General features: G+C 42.2%; 1 protein-coding gene across 6 annotated transcripts in view; it reads right to left on the bottom strand.

The window, feature by feature from the left end:
* The window catches only part of KSR1 (kinase suppressor of ras 1), a 1,687,803-nt gene that overhangs the window by 1,581,406 nt on the left and 90,409 nt on the right, over positions 1 to 15,988 (bottom strand). The window lies entirely within an intron of this gene.

Raw genomic sequence — 15,988 nt, 5'->3', positions numbered from 1 at the left:
ATAAAAACCCTTCCTTGCCTGCGTGGGAGGCACAGCTTGATTGGTGCCCTGGTCCAAAAGAGAAGGAAGAGCCTCTGTAAAAAGACTTCTGGGAGGCAGGAGTCTGAATAGAATTAACAGGAGGCACATGCCTAGAACCCTTCTTTCCCTTAGGAGGAAAGGAACATTACCTATGAACAAAAGCAGACTTGGAAGGATAGTTCCTCTGAAACTCTGGAATAGGAGAAACAAAACACATGTTTCAGCTCCTGCGGGGCTTTGCCCTTATGCTGGAGGGACTGGAAAAGGTCAGTAGCAGCAGATCCAAAAAGACTTTTGTTATCCAAGGGAGCATCCAACAATTTGGCCTTGATGTCATCAGGCAAAGCCTAAAGATGAAAAATAATTCCTCATAACTGAACCATACACAGCAGCCTTGGAAGAGGCATCAGCTGCATTTGATTGAATGGCAAGCAACTTGTGAAGTGGAGTCCAGCAGAAAAATGGCCAAAAACTTCCCCTCAAAGTCATGAAGGTCAGAAACCACCTTAAAAATCTGACAGAGGAGAGCCAAAACATACCTGGTTATACGAGTCTGGTAGTTAATGGCCCTAAAGGACAAGGTGGCAGCAGTATAAACCTTTTTGTCTAACCTTTCCATGGCCCTACTATCCTTATCAGAAGGCAGTAACTTGGACAGCTTGCAAGAAGACAGCAACACTACAGAAGGGTCAGCAGAAGGGCATTTATAAAGAAATTTTCAATCCTCAGATACCTTGTGAAACCTATTCATCTTTTTAAGTGCAGGAGGCTGAGAGTCAGGGGCTACAGAAGCTGCAGAATAGGAGGAACAGCTAAAGGTTTAGGAAACTATCTGTTGGAGCTCAAAACACCTTTTTTTGAATATAAGAGACCTGGGAAGAATCCCACTTAAAAAATCCATCATAAGTCTAATGGTATCCCCAAAGGAGAGATCTTCCAAAGGAAAATCTGGACTTAAGTAATCCTCCTCCTCTGAATCGTAGTCCAAGTGGGATGGGGTTTGGGAAGAATTCTTCCCTTAAGTCAAAATCCTCATCTGAGAAATCCATTGCCCTAGACCTCTTGACTGAAGTGGAAGACCAGGGGGAGCAGGAAGGGAGAGACCTCTTGAGGTAGCTTCAAGGCCATCAAAGCACTGAATTAATCCTGAGTGAAATCTTGCAATTCATGCTGAGGATCTTTTACAACAGGGTAAATATGTTTTGACTTTTGCTTCTTTTTCTGTGGGATGTCTGCACGAAACACCCTTGGAGGAACAGACCCTTGATGAGACTTTATAATAGTTGTAGGAAATAGGAATCTCCTGTCACTAAAATCTGAGGAATCCCGCTAAACGCCAGGACAGACATTTGAAAAGCCTACAACGATATGCAAGAAGCCAGATCCATATTGGCCTCTGATGGGGTGGCAGAGAAGAATCCAAAGCAAGCATCACACAGTCTTCTGAGCTTTCGCCAGCCTCAAGAGAGATGTCCAGGGGAAGCTGGACAGCAGCCAGATCGAGCCTGACTTTTTTGGCCTTTTTCATGGCAGATGGCTGGCCCTTGGAATGTGAGGATTCCACCATAGCACCCCGAGCAAGCAACTTAAGATGTTGATTCTCCAGGAATATGGACAAACAAGAAAGGTGGCTGCAGAGGGTTTTAAGCACAAACACCTAGCACCTAGAAATCATACCTTAAGAAGACCTCAAACATATACCAATTTAAAAGAAAGGTTACCAGAATGATACAAGGTCTGTCAGACATGGATATACAGTCACCAATATATGACAAGACAGGGTAGCACAGATTTTATATCTTCATTCTTCCCTTCCACTGCTTTGCTTCAAACAGGGTCACATTAAAGTTCATCAATGACAGTAACCCAAGGCAAACACTGGCACTTGTTCTGGCCGAAAAATGGTGTGCCCCATTGGAAACGTGTAACTGCACCATAACAAAATAATTTTATTAAAGGAATGAATTTGCTAACTTGGACTAACAGTAGCAGCTAATCAAATTTACCTTCTGTACTTCTGATCACAACTGTGGTTGCTGCCTGCTCAGGCAGCTGCCATTTAACTGGCTATCAAACTAGGACTGCTTTAACAAGGCACAAACAATGCAGGAGTCTGAGAAAACAAGTACAGAGAAAAATTTGGAAACAATAATTTAAGCACCATTTAAGACGGCTTTTCACAAATGAGAAACATGTAAGAGCCTGGAAAGAAAAAAGACCTACAAAGGACGACAGATCCTGAAATTCAAAGTTGAATGAGATGGGAGTATTTACAGCACTGCAGTTTCAGTTTCACTGGCAAGTGCAACACTTTGTGTGCTTATTAACCACACCACCTTATAAGTACAAATTCCATCTGACTTCCACTTAGAACTTTTGGGAGATGCCCATGTACTCTATGCATTTGTTGCCATTTTTATTCAAAATTAGCTCTCAGATCCTTGTAAATGATGGCTTTGATATGAAGAAGACAATCTGTCTGCAGAGCTGGATGAGGGAGACTAAAACAGTGATAACACTAAGCCCAATGTACTCAGATATAGGAGCATGTGAGATGCTCACTACCCACAGATTCTTGCCAGTACACCTCCCTCTCTGAAGAAGTAAGATGTTTCAGTTTGGCAGCTGGGGAGTGGAATAGTCATCTGAAGTAGGAAGAAAATGTTTCTGCCTTGAGTTCAGTTATGGATGCAAATCACCTGTGTATTATTTGATGGCAAGTCATATCCACTGCAATTTCAATGCACCAAACCTGGACTATTGTAGGGCATCAAAAGACAGAAAATATACTGCATGCCCCAATAGGAGTGCTTAACCATACAGAATTATTTTTTCTGCCGAGTAACCCTACACCACAAAACCCTGGACTGAGACATAGACAGAAAGTACAGTTTTGTACCTACCATAAATGTAGATGTCCGATAGGTATGCACCTGCAGTCATAACATATGGGTTGTCCTGCCTCAGGCAGCCCTTCGGTCGGCCGGATTCCAAAGTCTGGGTCTGGCCTCGGCTGATGTTGCACTTTCCCCAACGTCAGAACTTCTGGGGTATAAAGGCATCAGCCGACGCCATTTTCCTCAGTGTTTCTTGCCCCAGATGCCAGGTGCCCTCTAGGAAGGCTAAATTTGGATAAATGTTAAATGTTCCAAACAGTGGCAAAAAATATATATATACATATATATAAACAAACAAATACACCATAATAGATTCCCCCAGCTAGCTGAAAGAGGGGTAAGCACCCTAGGAATACCACAGAGGGGAAGGAGGGTGGGTAATCCTGACTGCTGAAGCATACCTATCGGACATCTACATTTATGGTAGGTACAAAACTGTACTATGTCCTTCAAGGATGCATCTGCAGTCATAACATATGGGTAGAATACCATAGCCAAACTGGGGGAGGAGGTACTAAGATAAGGATGGTGTAGTTAAGATCCCCTGTAAAACTGCAGTTGCAAAGCCTGCTCGGGATCTGGAGTATAAAGGTAGATTGTAATGCTTGGCAAATGTATGCACGGAGCTCCATGTAGCAGCTTCTAAAATGTCCTTGGTAGCCACCCCTCGTAGGAAAGCTGTAGTGGGGGCTGTGGCTCTTGTGGAATGAGGCCTGATATTTTCAGAAGCTGTCTTTCCATGAAAAGAGTAGCAAAAGCGAATGCAATTTCCTATCCATTTTGAAATTGTCTGTTTGGAAATTGCTTTTCCTTGCACCCCAGTTGCATATGCTACAAAAAGTTGGTCAGTTTTTCTGATAGTTTTAGTTCTGTCCAGATAGTAGCGTAGTTGTCTGTGTACATCCAAGGTGTGCAAAAGGTTTTCCCCCTTGTTCTGTGGGTTAGGGAAGAACGTAGGCAAATGAATAGCTTGGTTCAAGGATACCCTGGATACCACCTTTGGCATGAAAGTAGGATTGGTTCTCAGAGACACTCTATCCTGGTGAAAAATAAGGAAAGGCTGCACTGCCATTAATGCCTGTAACTCGGATACTCTTCTTGCTGAAGTGATTGCCAGAAGGAAAGCAGTTTTCCAAGATAAAAACTGTAAGTCTGCTGATGCTGCTGGTTCAAAAGGAGGTAGTGTCAATTTTTCCAGCACAAAATTGAGATCCCATGCAGGCAGAGGGGGTCTCCTAGGAGGTTTTACATTTTTGATCCCTCTCAAAAATTGTCTGAGAAGAGGGTGAGAGAAGATAGGAGGATCCATATTGTTTTCTGCTGAAATTGCTGAAGCATGAATCTTAATGGAAGAGTAGGACAGGCCATTGTGGAACAATTCTGCTAAGTATTCTAGGATGTGTGCTAGGTTTGCCACTGTGACATCTGTACCCTTTGATGTGCTCCAAATGAGGAATCTCTTCCATTTAGCTGAGTATGTCTTCCTTGTGGAGGGTCTGCGAGCCTCCAGGATAATGTCCTTGACCCTCTGAGATAAGACAGTTTGGTTTGGTTTTAAGCAATTTTCCAGGCAGTTAGCTGCAGTGTTTTCAAGTTTGGATGCAGGGTCTTGAAATTGTTCTGCGTTAGAAGAAGAGGCCATAGGGGTAGAGGCCATGAGTTCACCTGAGACATGCTTCTCAGTAGCGGATACCAGTGCTGCCTTGGCCAGTCCGGAGCTATTAGTATCACCTTTGGCTGTTCCTCCCTGATCTTCAGTAGAACCTTGTACATCAATGGGAGAGGTGGAAATGCATACACTGTTAGGGCATTCCAGCTGAAAGAGAGTCCACCCTCCAGGCTTGTGGGTGGTATGTCCTTGAGCAGAATTTCTTCAGTTGGTGGTTGAGTGGGGTGGCGAACAGGTCTATCTCTGGCATTCCCCATTTCTTTGTTATGAGTTTGAAGATGTCTGGATGCAGCATCCATTCGTGAGCATCCGTGGTAGTTCTGCTTAAGCTGTCTGCTAGTGAATTCTCTTTTCCTGGTGCAATTTGGCCTGCAGCTGGATATTGAGATTCAGGCCTAGGTTCCACAGATCCATTGCCATCTGGCATAGAGGGTAGGAATGCGTGCCTCCCTGTTTGTTTATGTACCACATGACCGTGGTGTTGTCTGTCCTTATCAGCAGATGTCCTTGCTGGAGGAATGATTTGAATGCCTCGATTGCATGCTTCACTGCCAGCATCTCCTTTTGGTTTATGTGCAAGTTTAGCTGGTCTTGAGACCATAGGCCTTGGATACATTTGTCCTCCATGTGTGCTCCCCATCCTAGGTCTGAGGCGTCCGTGGTGATGGTCTGCCTTGGTTTTGGTTTGTTGAAAGGCAACCCTCTGTTGGACTGGCAGGCCTGAGCCCACCACAGGAATTCCTTTTGAAGGCATGGAATGATTGGTGTCATGGTTTCTAGACTGTGCCTGTGTTGAGACCATACATTCCTTAGGTACCATTGTAATTTCCTCATATGCAGCCTGGCATGCAGGATCAAGATTATGCAGGATGCCATGTAACCCAGGGCCTGCAGGACTTTCCTTGCAGTAAGCTGAGCTTGTCTTGTCAAAGTCATGAAGTAATCTGGAAGTTGCTTTTGTTTTTCTTCTGTGAGAAAAGCCATCTGAGTTATTGTGTCCAGATCCGCACCCAAAAGGTTATCCTTTGGGATGGCACTAGTCTTGACTTTTGGATGTTGACTGTGTATCCCAAGGCCTGTAACAGGTGTATGACATAGGCCAAATCCTTTATCAATTTTGTCTTGTTGTCCGCTTGTATTAGGCAGTCGTCCAGGTATGGGTAGATTTGAATTCCTGAAGCCTGCAATGTGCAATTACTGATGCCAGGCATTTCGTGAATACTCTGGGCAGTAGATAAGCCAAAGGGTAATGCTGAGAATTGATAATGCTCTGATCCTGCAAGAAATCTGAGGTGTCTTCTGCAATCTGGTCGGATAGGGACGTGCAGGTATGCCTCCTTGAGATCTAGAGTCACCAGCCAAGACTCCTTGCCCAACATGGGAAGAAGTTGCTGTAGGGTCAGCATTTTGAATTTTGGCACAATGAGATATGTGTTCAGTGCGGACAAGTCGAGAATAGGCCTCCATTGGTTTTCTTTTCTTGGTACAAGGAATAGTCTGGAGTAAAATCCTTGGCCTTGTTCCATAGATGGTACCCTTTCTATCGCTTTCATCTGAAGTAAATTGTTGATTTGTCTTAAAGCCTCTGGCTTCTGGTTTGGTGGAAGGTTTGGCATTCTGCTCCTTTTTGGTAAAGTGTGTAAGTGAAACCTGTATCCTTTGTCTATTGTTTGCAATGTCCATGTGTCCTTTGTAATGCAATGCCAGTTTTTCGAGAATAAAGCCAGCTTTCCGCCCAAGGGAGCTTCCAGTTGTTCCCTGGTAGGCAGAATCAGAGTCAAGTCATTGTGTCTGTCCTGTGGTAGTGGTTGTAGTTGCAGCTGTGGCACTACTCCTCTGGTTGGCAGGCTGCCACTGACGACCCCTGTAGGCACCCTTTGATTGATCTCTGCCTCTTGGGCGTCTATTCCTGCCCCTCTGTGCTCTGGAGGTGTCTGGAAAGGACCAATTCTTTGAAGGCCAGTTTCTGCTGAACCTCGGAGGTTGAACCTGCAGAAATTCCTTTACTGTTTGCACAGATTTTGCTTTTTCTTCCACTTTCTTTAGAATCTCCTGTGCAGGGGAGCCAAATAAACTTTGTTTCTCCATTGGAGCATCTAGGAGTTTAGCCTTGACATGGTCTGGCAAGGATTGCTCTTTAGCCAGGCATGCCTACAATTACTGCCCCAGTCATAGCTGATCTAAATGAAGCCTCCAGTGCATCATAGCCACATTTTAAGAAATGATTACTGACCTGCTGAGAGTTGTGTACCAAATCCTGAAGGGATTTACGGTCTAAAGGTTCAGGAGAAGAAAGCTTTTTATTCAGCTGATCTAACAAATATTCTTGGTACTGTATCATATGGAATTGACAGTTTAATGCCCTGGCAGAAAGAGTAGCAGATGTCTAAACCTTTTTACCCAATCTCTCTAATGCTCTTGACTCTCTTTCAGAGGGTAGGGGATTTTTGGCAGTGGCAGCTGCAACACGTTTTGGGCCCTGAGAAATAGTTTCTGGGTCTGCAGCATGGGCTTTATACAGGTGAAAGTGAGAATCCGGGACCCTGTAATATCTGTCAGGTTTGGCAGGGGCCGGGGGAAGAGAATCAGGTGCAGAACTGACATCATTATACACATCATCAATTACAGTTAGCACTGGTGGTATGGCTAAGGGCCTATGCTGGGGCAAATGTAAAAATGTCCTTAATCTTTTTCTAGAATCAGAAAAATCCTGACCCTGCCATTGAAAGTGTTCCCTCATTGAGTGCAAAGTCTCCCCAAAGGAAAATTATTCAGGAGGGGAGGCCGAAGGAATAGAGTCTTCTGCATCTAAATCCTCATAAGGCGAATAGGCCCCTTCCTGATGTTCTGACAAATCAGATCCATCCGAGGAGTAATCAGAGGAGAGAGGTTCAGAGGGTTCAGTCCTAGGCCTTTTGTCAGGTGGAGGTTGGGAGGCCCTGTCTGGGTGAGGTTGGGAACCCCTAATTAAGGATATAAGGTCCTCAGCAAGACTGAGAATCTGAGAACTTGAGGAAGGCCTCTGTGAAGTAGATTTGGCAGGTAAAGCTTTTGAAAGTTTGGCAGCTTTTGCCCTGGAGAAGGCCTTAATAGACATAGAAGCAGGGGGCCTAGCTGCCCCACGTGCAGGAGTAGAAATGTCCAATGGAAGGGTGTCGGACAATTCTTGAGCGCTAGCTTCGGTAGGGATTTCTGAAGCCGACTCAGCCAGGGCCTCTCTGGCCTCGGTTGTCGGAGGTATGATTTCGGTAGAAGTAAGAACAGAGGACTCGGTTTCAGCCGAAACCGAGACACTCGCGGTAAGCTTAACCGTGGTTTCAGCCGAAACCGCGGGCCGTGAGTGTCGGTCCTTTTCCCTGCGTTTTTTGGCCATATGCGTAGTCGGAGTCTCCGACGGCATTTTATATGCAAAAGCGGATCCGAAAAACTCTTCTGCAAACTCCGACCGACGTCTAAGAGTCCATCGGTTGAAGGAAGCACAGGCTAAACAAGCTGATACGTCGTGGTCTGGGCCTAAGCAAGGAAGGCAGTAAGAATGGAAATCCTTATGAGGTATTTGTTTCCCACAAGTTAAACAATTATTTACTTTGTCTGACATCGGCTGAGGCAAGAAAGAGTCCCCAACGGGGTACTTAGCTTTTTTCGAAGTCTTCGGTAGCTGAAATCTCTGGATCTGACCGACCGGCACTTGCGAACAGCTTCTGCTTCGGGCACCGCGCGGCAAGAAAGACTGGGGAAAATGGCGTCGGCTGATGCCTTTATACCCCAGAAGCTCTGACGTCGGGGAAAGTGCGACATCAGCCGAGGCCAGACCCAGACTTTGGAATCCGGCCGACCGAAGGGCTGCCTGAGGCAGGACAACCCATATGTTATGACTGCAGATGCATCCTTGAAGGACATCTCATAGCTACACCTAATGCAATTATTTTCACTTTTCTTCTAAACTGGTAAAATTGCATTAGTACCAACTGTTGACACTCATGGACCATTCTCGTAGCCAAACCATGCAACCTGAGAAACACAACCAAATTACATTTACATACCTGAACTTCTAAAACAAACAACAAAAAAAACAGTCCATGTAGGTTAAGTGTTGGTTATCATCAGTGCGGTTTCTTTTCAAGGTATACACAGTTTTCTTTACTCCAAAGCAGAATGTTCCCCAAGCAATGCAGCATAGGGGGCTGCACACTACTAACGACACAGTGCACTGCTGTTCACTACTTTAGTCAAAACAGTTCAGGTTTCACCCCCTTCTTGGCTTCTTCCATTTTTGTATGCTAATCACAGAAGTCGATTCATAATGGCCTTAAACTCTTGGGTAATGCAGATGCTCGAGTTTAAGTCCACAACATTTTTAGATTTAGATATTTAGAAAGATAACCAAAAGTGATCACCAAAGCACAACAGCACCAGTAAATGCAGGAAAACGTGATGTAAGGCAAAACAATAAAGCCACGGAGGGAGATTCAAACCAACAAGTTTATTCTGCTATAACATTAATGTTGAAACAATTCGTTGTCACTATACATTTTCGTTTAGTTACTTCGTCAGATGTGGGAGTGCAATCCTGTGAGGTGGCGATTGTTATAGTCGCAAGGTATTGCACGCCCACATCTGACGAAGTAACTTTAAACGAAAACGTACTGTGACAACGAATTGTGTCAACGTTAATGTTATAGCAGAATAAACTTGTTGGTTTGAATCTCCCTCCGTGGCTTTATTGTTTCGCCTTACATCACATTTTCCTGCATATTTAGAAAGATGCTTGAGACTAGACTGCATTCCCACTTCGTTTTTTTTTCCCTTCATTTCGAGCAGTCCTGTAACATGCCTATCAGTGTAAACAATATTTTTGACTCCCTTCTCATGTTAATAGAGGATTCCATGTACATTTTACAGAGTTATTTTTCACAGAAGCAATACAAGCCTCATCTCTCTCAGCATAGCTGGCTCTAGGCACCCATAAACCCTGCGGTCACTGGGGGCTCCCAATCACAGCAAGTTGTCTTATCTTGCTTTTCTGTAACATATCTGTCAAACTAGCAAAAGCTAGTATAGCAGCCTTGTAAATTTAATAAGTTAGGTGGGTAATAACTCTTACTTGTATCTCTGGTTACATTAACAGTGCTTTATCAAGTAACAGGCTTCACAGTTTTACCACTGACATAGTGCCCCTGGCTTAGTTAAACCCTGCTGGTCGATATTCTTTCCACTGAAACTAACAGCATAGCCAGGTTTAGGTACCTGCAATACCAGTGGCTGAAGTGGGGGGCATTATCACAGTTGACTGTGTGGGGGCCCCACAAAAGCTGCTGCTGGTCAGAAAAAATGAGGAGAAATAACTATTTCCTGATTATGTGTGATATGACCATTTTAGGATAAAGCTGGTAATGAACATGAACACAGTAAGCACTAGACAGATCAGTAGCCCAGAGTAACTAATCTCAGTGCAAACCTTGGATTTAAAAAAGTGCCGATGCTTCCAATCTAGAGGGGTGGTTTTCTTTTCCAGGGAGTTTTATAAATACTGGCAGAACACCAGATGCTATAACTCTCAAATTCTTTGCTGAAGAGTAAAGCAAAATAAGGATTTAAAATCAGGAACACATTTTAAATTTTAATTCACTTAAAAAGTTAATAGAATAATACCTTTTGCATCAACATGCATTTTTTGGACAGTAAAAAATATAAAACTCTGATATCTGGATTTATTGACTGTAATCCTGAATGATTTACCAGCAAATCAAACTATTTTGAAAGACTATGCAAAATTATAAGCAAAATCAGGGAAGGTCAGGGAAATCAGGGACAGTGACATCTATCCATTACTCCTCTATGAGGTAAATAAAAGCGACTTACCCCTGCCACTGTTTAGTTCTAGTGTGGCAGTACCAGTGTTGCACAATGTACTGTAATTTGCTGAAATAAGTACAAAACTAATACTGCTATGGCTAATGTGTGTAGGTGGAAAAAGTATCACTGATTTGTATCTGTGCACACACCCAATAATGCCAGGATACGTACATTATTCTTTTAGGTGTCAATAAAAAAAATGCAACTAACAAGTAATTATATTTCAAAATTCAGGCATAAAATATATCACACAACATTCAGATACTCAGATCTTCTAGAAGTCTGGTGGGACCCCCCCCAGACTATATAAGTGGATACAGCGGTTACCCTCAATCATCCTTGACTGTGTGGGGGGCCCCACAAAAGCTGTTGGTAGTTGGAGAAAACATATATTAATTTTCTGACTACGCTGTTTAAGCTAAACAGGGTTGTGATATGACCTTGCTGCTAGGATAAACCTAATAAGGGTCTCTGCTCTCAACTGCACCCATTCTAAAACCAGCACTGCTCAATTGTGTGTACAGAAATTTGCTGTAGGTTATTGGGGTGTCTGGGGATTGTGTGGTTGTTACTTCTTTCATTTTTATCACAGTCAAACCTTAGAGGTGTGCACAGGAAGTCATTATATCTTGTGTTTGAGCTGAGGACAGAGTAGTAATTGAAACTTTTATTTTTCTCCCAGACCTCTGAGGCGTATGGAGAAGGTTACTACAGCTTGTGTAGAGGCAGTGTTCTGTCTAGGAGTAAAACAGTAGAATGCATTACTGGAATCATAAGTTTTTTTTCCCACCTTCCTCACAATCACACATCACACACATATACAGCTGCTTTTGGGGTTGGGGTGATTGAGTGAATAGCCATGGTATGTACATGTATGTCAGTAGTCACTTGAAGTACATGACTATGGCAGTTTTAATCTCTGCTTTCATCCCAATCTAACATCATAAGGCTGTATTGGCAGTGACTGTCTTCCTTTTTTGGAGGATGGTTAGGGAAGCAGGCGGTATTCCCAGATAAGACGTGTAACCTCACAATAACTGGTTTGTTAGTTTATTGTGAGCTACTACTTTGTCAGCTTTGAACATTAAGCCTTTAGCACAACTTATGACATCTTTGAAAGAAAAAATAGTAAGACTGAAATTCTTTTCTTACTCATGATTTTTTGTTTAGTACACCATTGGATTAAAAGGTTGGAAAATGCTCTAAAGAGGCCTCTTGGGCCTTGGCTTATTTGAGATATTTCTTAATTGGTTATTATTGTGCTGTCTTGGTCAGGACTGCTACATTGAAAAGATGCAATGAAAACTAATGCTGAACAACAACATTGAATTTCTTTCCTTAATCACAATTCTCTTCAAGCCAACAGTGGATAAAACGATTGTGTAAAAAAAGAAAAAAAATGTTCAAATGCACTTCAGAATGCAAAGAAAGTTGTGGCTTCTTGACAAAAGCTGAAGAGTAAGGCAAAATGTGAGAAAAAAAAAAACAAGTACTATGGGGAGCCCAAGATGGGGGGGGGGGGGGCAGAAACAATTCACCAAAGTCCAGACCTGTACATAGATTTGTTGTAATGTATCATTGTTGCAACTAAATGCTAGTAATTGTAAATGTCCTTTTGCGTGATGGCGATGGGCCAACATAGTGTGGTACACAGACCTGTTGTAATGCAGGACCATATAGGCTACAGGTCAGTCTGTACATACTACATCTAAATGTTTGCAGCATGAACTAAAAGGTTGCTTAGGAGGGGTGGCAGTGACAAAGTGATACTTAGACTAGAAGTGCCTAGGGGAACCTCCAGCTTGACATTTGCTGCCCCCACCAAAAATGTTTACACCAGCCCTGTCTCACAGTCCCCTTAAAAGTATGACATCAGTTCCTGTACTATGCTGCCTTCGCAATCACCCAAGACTACAAATCTCATGTCCATAACATGCCATACGTCAACTTAATGACAATGCATATAAAACTGAGGCCACCTTGCTTTATATTAATCATAAATCACAATTTCTTTGCTCAAAGGTCCAAAATCAGGGACAGTTTTTAAATATTATTCTAATGCACATAAAAAGTTAATTGAACAACACACTTTGCATTAATACACATCTTATGAGCAATAAGTATGATCCCTTAATGTGGGTCAGGGCAAAGATCAAGAACATTCCGTAAAATCAGGGACCACCAATTACTGGAGCCCACATTCTGCCTCTTAGTAGTCATCCTGGGAATAGTGCTTCTGCTTTGCTCCTGGTGACAGGAGCATGGGCACATTATTTCCTGGAGACTGCTGATCACCAGAAAGCTTAATTGCTTCACAGATGCCAGCTTGTAATTTGTGCTTATATTTTGCTCCTGCTAAGAGAAGAAACACAATGCACCGATTCCTAACTGCTTCTGACTGGACAGCAAGTGTCTGTGTTGAACATTCCTGATTGATTTGGTTCCTATTTAAGGCATCTACTAAGAAAAGGCTACAACAAGCCTACAGACCCCTGCATCATCTTGAACAAAAGGCTGTTATTCACCAAAGAACCTGTGGTCTGCTTCTCATCTTGGGGTTGGTGCTATTGTTTAGTCTCTGGTGAGAGAAGAAACAAAGGACCATTGTATCCCATCACAGTGAAGCTGTATGCGGCCAGTATTAGTAGCAGGCAGGCAGTAGCTAGTCAGACAAATCCCTCTTTTCATCACTATTGACAAAGTTACTTTTTTTCTTTTCAGTAAGTACTGCTTGATTAGCTATTGTCTAACTTAACTTCAGAATATCTCTCTAAATATTTCATCCATAAATCATCAGGATCTACTTATTAGTTTACCTTCAAGTATTTGGGAGTGCCCTGTATATAGACACTGACACCTTGAGTTGACATGTTTCCTTAAAAAGCACCCTTGAAATTTCACCAATACCAAGTTGCACACAGGGCAACTAGTTTGCAGTGACAAGCATTGCCCCCCCCCCCCCCCCCCCGAGTTGCAAACCAGATACTCCTGACATTACTTTACATTCCCACTGTAATGGACAAATCAATAAAAATGGCCTGTTGCCATGGATATGAACTTTCCCACCATCTCCGTTAACAGCTTGGTGGATATAGGCATTCTGAGGCAATGCAGAAATTGCCTCATATTTACTGAAACCAGCTAATTCTCAAACGGCTAGGGTATGTGACTGATGTATTTACACAATGTGACTGGAAAATGACTGTATACGTGGGACCTGGGTATTTAAGCTCCTATTCAGAGGAGGAAAAGTGTCCATGAATAAAATACCCTAGGGAAACCAAGAACAAATGGATGACCAGATAGACTGCCTTAATAAAGGTACATGGGATGTCGGTGAAGAAGCTGGGCTACCGGTAAAGCCTTGAGAAAGGCTGTGCGTACCTGAGCACTTGTGGTCAAAGGCGGAGTAAAGCCTTTAGAAAAGCTTTGTATACAGGTCTTAGTTCCGGCTGGTTAGGTCACCTGGTGAGGGGAACCGCTAGTGCGGCAGCTAGAAATCAAAGATGAAACACACACAAAAAAAAAAACAGGCAAAACAATGTAAATGTGACTCGGCTAAGGAGCACTGCTCACCATGGTGGCAAAAAAATCAGCGTAGTCTAAGTTCAGATTCTAGAAGGTCGTACTTTATTGAAGTAAAAAGTACCAGAAGTACAATCACCATCGAAGCGTAGTTCCTTAATGGAAAGAGTGATCCTGTGGATTTCCTTTTATAAGAGTACCTGGGGGTGTGTCAGTGGGGGCCAATCAAGTGTGGGTGAAAAAACCTTTACTGTGATTGGGCACAACAACTTGACATCACACCTTACAATCTGATAGGTTAGATACCCTGAGCCAGCTCATACGTGGTTAGTAGAATCACTCTAAACCTATAATAGTGAAGTTCGGAGATTAGCTAAAATTAGCTAAAAAAATGTAGTTAACTAAAAATAGTCTTGCTGGAAAAAATCAACCCTTGCTGGTAAAATACATTGTTAGGCTACACTTTTCGAAATCTTCATCAGGATGGCGGATGACCTAAAAGAGAATAAACAAAGCTGAGAGTACTACAGAAATAGCAACAACATGTATGTAAGATAACATGTATGTAAAATAAGAAACAGACTAGAAGAACAAAAAATAACAGGCTAGATATCCAAAAAATATGATACAGAAATTAAAAAGCGAAACAAAATAGTGAAAAATTCTTAAATAACGGATATCAATAGAAACTAATGTATTAAGATGTGGAACTGAATGAGGGCTGTTAATTTAAAAAAAACAATCTTAAAAAAGCACTGATATGCAACCTGAAAAGCTAGAAAGACATGAAAAAAACAGTAATACTGAACCATTGTAAAAAACATGAAAGACATGAAAGACATAAAAATATATTAATGAACCATTGGCCAAAAACGAATGAGTCCGAATTTGCCAGGGGAAGTCTAAGACCGTGGGCTTGAGGTAGACTGGTGAGATCAAAACTGGCTGTCGCACGAAAGGCAACATTTCGTCGGAAAATCTGTTAGAGGTCCAGGCGCAGAGGTTGTGGTATACGGTGTTGTATCTTTCTGAGATACAAGACCTGGGTCAAAGATTCTGGACCTCTAACAGATTTACCGACAAAATGTTACCTTTCATACCACAGCCAGTTTTGATCTCACCAGTCTACCTCCAAGCCCATGGTCTGAATTCGGACTCATTCGTTTTTGGTCAATGGTTCATTAATATATTTTTTGTCTTTCATGTTTTCTACAATGGCTCAGTATTACTGTTTTTTTCCTGTCTTTCTAGCTTTTCAGGTTACATATCAGTGCCTTTTTAAGATTGTTTTTTTAATTAACAGCCCTCATTCAGTTCCACATCTTAATACATTAGTTTCTATTGATCTCCGTTATTTAAGAATTTTTCACTATTTTGTTTCTCTTTTTAATTTCTGTATCATTATTTTTTGGATATCTAGCCTGGTTCTTATTTTTTTGGTTTTATTTTTTGGTTTTCTAGCCTGTCTCTTAGTTTACATACATGTTATTTTACATACATGTTGTTGCTATTTCTCTAGTATGCTTGGCTTTGTTTATTATGCTCTGTTAGGTCATCCACCATCCTGATGAAGATTTCGAAATGTGTAGCCTAACAATGTATTTTACCAGCAAGGGTTGATTTTTTCCAGCAACACTATTTTTAGTTAACTACATTTTTTTAGCTAATCTCTGAACTTCACTATTGTAGGTTTAGAGTGATTCTACTAACCACGTATGAGCTGGCACAGGGTATCTAACCTATCGGACTGTAAAGTGTGATGTCAAGTTGTTGTGTCCAATCACAATAAAGGTTTTTTTCACCCACACTTGATTGCCCCCACTGACACACCCCCAGGTACTCTTATAAAAGAAAATCCTCAGGATCACTCTTTCCATTAAGGAACTACGCTTCAATGGTGATTGTACTTCTGGTACTTTTTACTTCAATAAAGTACGACCTTCTAGAATCTGAACTTCGACTATGTTGATTTTTTTGCCACCACGGTCAGCAGAGCTCTTTAGCCGAGCCACATTTACAT

The sequence above is a fragment of the Protopterus annectens genome, chromosome 13.part0 (assembly GCF_019279795.1).
Source record: "Protopterus annectens isolate FY-2018-M chromosome 13.part0, PAN1.0, whole genome shotgun sequence".
In the NCBI taxonomy this organism is placed as follows: Eukaryota; Metazoa; Chordata; order Ceratodontiformes; family Protopteridae; genus Protopterus; species Protopterus annectens.
Note: the sequence above shows the minus strand (reverse complement) of the source record. Positions and strands in the feature narration are given on the sequence as shown.